A 6328-nucleotide genomic window follows, 5' to 3' on the forward strand; every position below is an offset into this window, starting at 1 on the left:
GCGAAACACATTTCGAACCGAACACTGATTTTGGTAATAAAATTCAATGATTTGCAAGCGTTGCTCGTTAGTAAGTCTATTCATGATGAAATGTCAAAGCATACTGAGCATCTTTCTCTTTGACACCATGTCTGAAATCCCACGTGATCTGTCAAATACTAATGCATGAAAATCCTAACCTCAAAAAAATCACCCGTTAGTTCGTTCGATCAATTAAATGGCCTTGTTCATTGAACGAACTAGTTCGTGAACTTCCTAACTCTAGAATATACTCGATTCCACATTAAAGGAAAATATTTGGTCAGTCGAGACAACCCTCTACCTCTGGTTATTGTATTATGTTCATCTCATCTTTCAGGATGTCTCCGCTCCAGGCCTTCGCTTAAGATTGTATTTTAAAATGACAAGATAATATTCTTTACTTCTCTTACAAGCGCAATAAATGCTTTTGAATCATGGAATTTATCGAATGGATTGGCTCAGAATTTGACCGGATCGAAGTCCCGTCGAACATTTGTGATGAGAAATTAATCCGCTTAGTAACAGAGTTTTGAAAAACTTTCTACAAGAAAATGATTGGAGAACGTAATTGGGCATGAAGTTTTGCAAAATCTTGTTTCGTTAAACTCTAGACCTAATGCAAAAGCCAATATTTTAGCTAAAAGTTGATCAACTACTGACAAGTGTTACTAGTTATGCCAGAGCGGGTATTATAACTTTGTTCACTTAACGGTTGTTTGTAGCAGCCAAAACGAGTCGAGATATATGTATGTATGAATGCTCAAAATTAAAAAAAAAAATCGATTAAGTGGTGGCTGTCTATATGTCTGCCGTTCTTCTGTGCACACTATAACTCGAGTAAAAATTTAGATGTACTAACGAAACTCTGTATACACTGAGAGAAAAATCAATCAAAAATTGGTTAGTAGTTATTACCAATTTCAAACTTGAAAAAGAATCAACGTGTTTTTTGGTTAATATTAACAATGCCTTAGTTCATATTTTCAACAATGATTTGGTAATATTAACCACAATTTTGTTTACATTACCCAAACTATTGGTTGGCGATTTTTGGTTTGTATAAGTTTATGTTCTGCACTTAACAGATGCTTTTTCAAAATTCGGAGATATAAAACCAAAATTTTTAATATCATTTTAACATGTTGCCTCTGACGGGATTAGCAAATAACAGCAAGCATCCCTGCACACTCAGCTACAGCCGCTTTATAAATGTGTCTTCAAATGTTCAACTTGAATCAATTTTCTTCGTCGTTTGATTTGGCTCTGCACTTCGCATAGGCTTTTTCGTAATTAAGAAAAACCAAAAACAGAAAAAAAAAATAAAAATTATGTATCGCTCTGACAACTTTCGTACTGTTGGAAGCCAACAAATAGCAGCAAGCACCTCTGCCCTTTCCGCCACTGCCATAAATACGAATTTGTTCATAATGTTCAACTTGAATCACATTTCTTACAATCAAAACCATAACTTGGTTGAAAAACACCATTGTGCTTTTGGCTCAGTGTATGTATGTACTTTACATACAGATGGATGGTATTGAAAAATGGGCAAAATCGGTCAATAACCACGCTACGTTTTCAGATATACGAAAACTGCGATTTTTAGTAGCTACTGAAGCTTTTTTATTCACTCAAAATTGATATTTACAATAAGCTTTAGGCGGAAAATAAGAATGTTACACATTTTTGGAAAACGGGCGTAGCCCCGCCCCTTATAGTCTCGTTAACCGCTCCACTAATTTCTACTAAGCTGTTGGGCCTGGTAAAGCATAGCAAACAGGTGAAAATTTTTAAAATCGGATAATAACCAAGCACGAATAAATCAGTAACTACTGAAGCGAATTTATTCAAAATTGATGTTTGCAATAGGAATTTTATAGAGAAAGGAGATTTTAAAATATTTGAGCAAAGGTCTGACTCCATGGAATCCAGATGCGCAGCGGCACTAAAAAATCGAGGCTACCCAACTACAAAATATTAGTTTATTTTTAGTTTTTTAAGGTTATGATAACACTTATGGTTAGCTATTGTTGAAATAATATTAAAATTGACTTGCCTTCAAAATGAAATTACAAATTAGTAATACCGTCGTAAAGTGTGCACAATGCTCTAAATCTGTCAAATATTCATAATAGAGTTCCTTCCTTCCGCATTTCAGAATTTCCGCATCCTGCAACTTTCGCACTTGCACTTATACAATTTAGTGCAATGAAATCATGCTGGGATTTCAAAATGCAAGCGGGACATTGACATCGAAGAAAACGAGTTTTGGTTTCACATGAAAAACTAATTAATTGTAAATGCAATCCAAATTCATTAACTCCATAATTTCTCGAAACGATTTGGACATTTGACTAATTCGATTTATCGAAGTAGTGGCCAGTTGGTAACAAGAAACAAAACTGATTAATTAAATTGGTTATGAAAAGGAAATGTGTTTAATGCCTTAGAGTACACAACTGTCAAATACACAAATTTTTAAAAGCAAACTCTTTAACATCTTGTATGTACTACCATACTTTACTGAGTGACTATACTATACATGTGTATACATAACTGCATTTCAAAAATGTTTGTGCTTTAAAAATTACAAAAATCAGTGAACTTGAATTTAAATGAATCGTTGTTCGGTAAAATACATTTTTTTGCGCCCATACTGGTTTAATATGTATATTCAGAAGAGTGTGGTATTTATATTTATCTTACATTGAATCGCAATTATTTAAGGTCGAAAGACTGAATGCACATTATTCGACTCAACACGAGAATGTTTCCCATGTTGTTACAAACACATTTACATACATACGCATTTCAATAAACATTTATACACCAGTGGTAGCCAAGATTTTTATGTATGCATGCATGCATGATAAAGATTTTCTTAAATACACAACGTCGCCTGGGTAAAAGATTGTCGTAAGCGCAATTTTGACGATTTTGAGTTATAGATGCAGTTATATATTTTTAAATAAGGTCTTTCGATTGGTGTTATCTGTTTTTACATACCTCCTTTAGTTTCCGAGATATTGACTAAAATTTTTTCGATAATTTAGTAAAAATTTAGTTAGTGATGCAGTCATATTAAACTAATCAATATCTTAAAAATGGCGTTCTCCATTTTTGGATATCTCCTTTAGTTTCCGAGATATTGAGTATAAAGTGTCGTAAATTTAGTAGAAATTTTGATCACATTTTGTCGTATTTCATACAATGTGGCTGCCAAATTGTGGACAAATGACGCTTACGACAAAATTTTACTAAATAAAATCCTTCATAAACTCAAAACTAATTAACAATAAACATTAAAAATTAAATAATTTAAGAATTTTGTGAACTAGTAACATTTTCAGAGACTCTGGAGAAAATCTACCTTCGCGTTTTTTAGGAATTGCACTCCAAACTTCAATCGCGATTTCCCACAACCTGCCGAAATCAACATACGACAATCTTTTACCCAGGCGACGACAAGTAAATGCGATTAATAAGAAATGAAAGAAACCGCATGGACGGCAGCCTAGTTGAATGACTGAACGATTGCAAGCAATGATTTCAGTCAAGTACAAATTAATATGTACAAATGATAGCATACATACATAGTAGGGTGATTGACTCGGTTTTTCCAAACCGGGTTTTTCGAAAAGTTTTTGGGCGGTTTTCTACGAATATCGAATAAACCGGAGTTTTGTTACCGAATAATATATTTATACAACTACATACATCTTAAGTAGTAAAGCTGTAAATTCAATATATACATAGTTCTTATTTAATTTTTTTCTGAAGCGTGTTTTGAAATATGTAAATTGTAAATTTGCTCAAAAATCAAAGAAGGTATGCATTAGGGATGTCAATCCCGGGATCCCGGTCTTTTTTAAGTCCCGAATATCCCGGGATTAGTCGATTTAAATCCCGGGATTGCTGGAAACAATTTATTTGTTAGCTAATTAAATTTTTATCACAAATATCCCCTCTCAAGGGCAAAACAAGAATTTTTCGCAACCCTTAATGCTATAATTTCTTTAAGATCGCATTTCCATCAAAAGAAGGAATAATTTTGCTTCGCTCAAAATGGAATAGGCGTTGCACTTATATATTTATTTTTTACTTAAATGTGTTAACTTTTTTATTATTACTTAAATATACTGATAATATCTTAAATTGATCTCAAACAGTGATTTAAAAAATTTTATATAGTTACATAGGTAGTTACTGCTGTACCAAATCAGTCACTTACAAAAATATTTTGCATAGATTTTTTTTGCAATATTCAAAATATTTTTCATGGTATTTTTTGTTAATTAAAAAAATATATAGCTCATTTTACAACAAAAATCATGTAAATCAAAATTTCACACTTTAGAGAAAGTTGGTTTAAGTTCACCAAATTATCATAAAAATATCAAACGTTTTAATCATAATTTTTACAACAAATTCTATTATGCAGTTTTATAGCCCATTCAATTTAATACAATAAAGTGCAATTTTAAAGTTGCTAAAAACTCCCTTGATTTTTGAATTTTTTTTACTGACGATGTTGGGCATTTTCTTCTTTATAACGAATTTTTTTGTGGCAAAAAAAAATATAAAATGTTAACGGGATGTTTTAGCAACTTCAAAATTCCACATACATATATATTTTTTTAAATTAACAAAAAAAAAATACCATGAAAAATATTCTTAATATTGCAAAAAAAATCTATGCAAAATATTTCTGTGAGTGACCGTATATGCATTTGTACTTGTAGTACAAAAACTATGTTATAAATTAATGAGAATATGTACATACATACATATATGTTTGTCAAATTCAATGTTTGTTTTTTGTTGATTGAAAATACTTATTTATCGCCTTAATAAATATGTAAATGAATTACAATAAATTGTACTTTTTTTTTTGTTATATCAATCTGATTTACAAACAGTGACTCAAACAAATGACCACGTGTTTATTTTTTAAATATTCGTAATGTTTTTCGAGCTAATTTTTTTTTGTTATTATTCTATAAAAATATCATCCAAGCTTTAACCAAAAACAAACAAAATTTAGGAAAATTCAGCAAATTTTCATCAAAATTTCAACTTCTTAGCTCATTCAATTTTAGTCTAATGAAGTGCAAGTTTCAAACGGCTAAAAAATTGCGTTGATTTTTGAGAGTTTTTTTGGAGACTGCTTTTTTCCGTTTTTTTTTTTTAATACGTGCAAATTACAAAAACTGGAGTTGATCTTTTGAAATTTTTTCGCTAACGGTCTCCCGCATTTTATTTCATAAGAAGTTCATGCTTATATAAAAAAGTGCAAAAATCCGGAATTTTTTAGCCGCTTGAAACTTGCACTAATTTTATGGGCTAAAAACTGTATATCCAAAAATGTTCTAAATATTGAGATTGAAAAGTTGAAGTTTTGATGAAAATTGGTTGAATTTTGCATCAAGTTTTAAACAATGATTTATATGTTTTAGGTTAAAGCTTGGACGATATTTTTATAGAAAAATAACAAAAAAAAATTCAGCTCGAAAAACATTATGAATATTAAAAAAAAAAATCAACGCGTGGACATTGTTTGAGTTGTTTGTTTGTTGAGTCGAGTTTCTTCGTGAGGCTGGCGATACTTTGACACAACTCCGTTCTGTACATTTCGAAGGTATGTAAATTCCATATTTATTTTGGTATAACAACTGTATGAATTGTTCAAACTTTGATTGCGTTTTCCCACAAATTTTAAGAGCCTTATTCTGTATCACGAACGATAGGCAACGCGAACGATTCGTCTGCACAGGAAAGCTTAAAGAAATTAGTCCGTTCGTGTTGCCTATCGTTCGTGATACAGAATAAGGCTGTTAATTTTTAAATAATTCTGTATGTTATTACACGTGCGGTTTAATGAGCCTGCCGTTAGATGAGAATGAAGACAACATAACATGTAGTCGATTCACTGATTTACAGATTTTAGTAAGCTGTTACAGAAAAACAACAGTAAAATATTTTCGATCGATTTTCCCTTTACTTTTTTACGTAATTTTTCTGCAGTCGAAAATTTACCAGTATTCAGGTATAAAATTAATAAAAGTGTTCTAGTTCTATTTTCAATAAAAATAAGTATAAGTTTTAAGATTCCGGTATATAAATAAACTAGGCGACAACACGGCTTATCTATCTATATATACACCGAAAGAAAAGTCTCAAGTAAAACTAACATTTCTGTATTATCAATTTTACATTTCGCCAAAAAATGTCATATTAACATTGAAAATGATCAAAAAAACAGGTTTCACGTTTAATTGGTATGAAAACTGTTAAATCAACATTGGCA

The 6328-nt window shown here is 31.0% G+C and overlaps 1 protein-coding gene across 4 annotated transcripts in view; it reads right to left on the reverse strand.

Moving 5' to 3' along the window:
- The window catches only part of LOC118740576 (neuroplastin), a 160331-nt gene that overhangs the window by 129418 nt on the left and 24585 nt on the right, over positions 1-6328 (reverse strand). The window lies entirely within an intron of this gene.

Source organism: Rhagoletis pomonella, unplaced genomic scaffold (assembly GCF_013731165.1).
Source record: "Rhagoletis pomonella isolate Grant_MI unplaced genomic scaffold, Rhpom_1.0 Rhpom_scaffold_00006, whole genome shotgun sequence".
NCBI lineage: Eukaryota > Metazoa > Arthropoda > Insecta > Diptera > Tephritidae > Rhagoletis > Rhagoletis pomonella.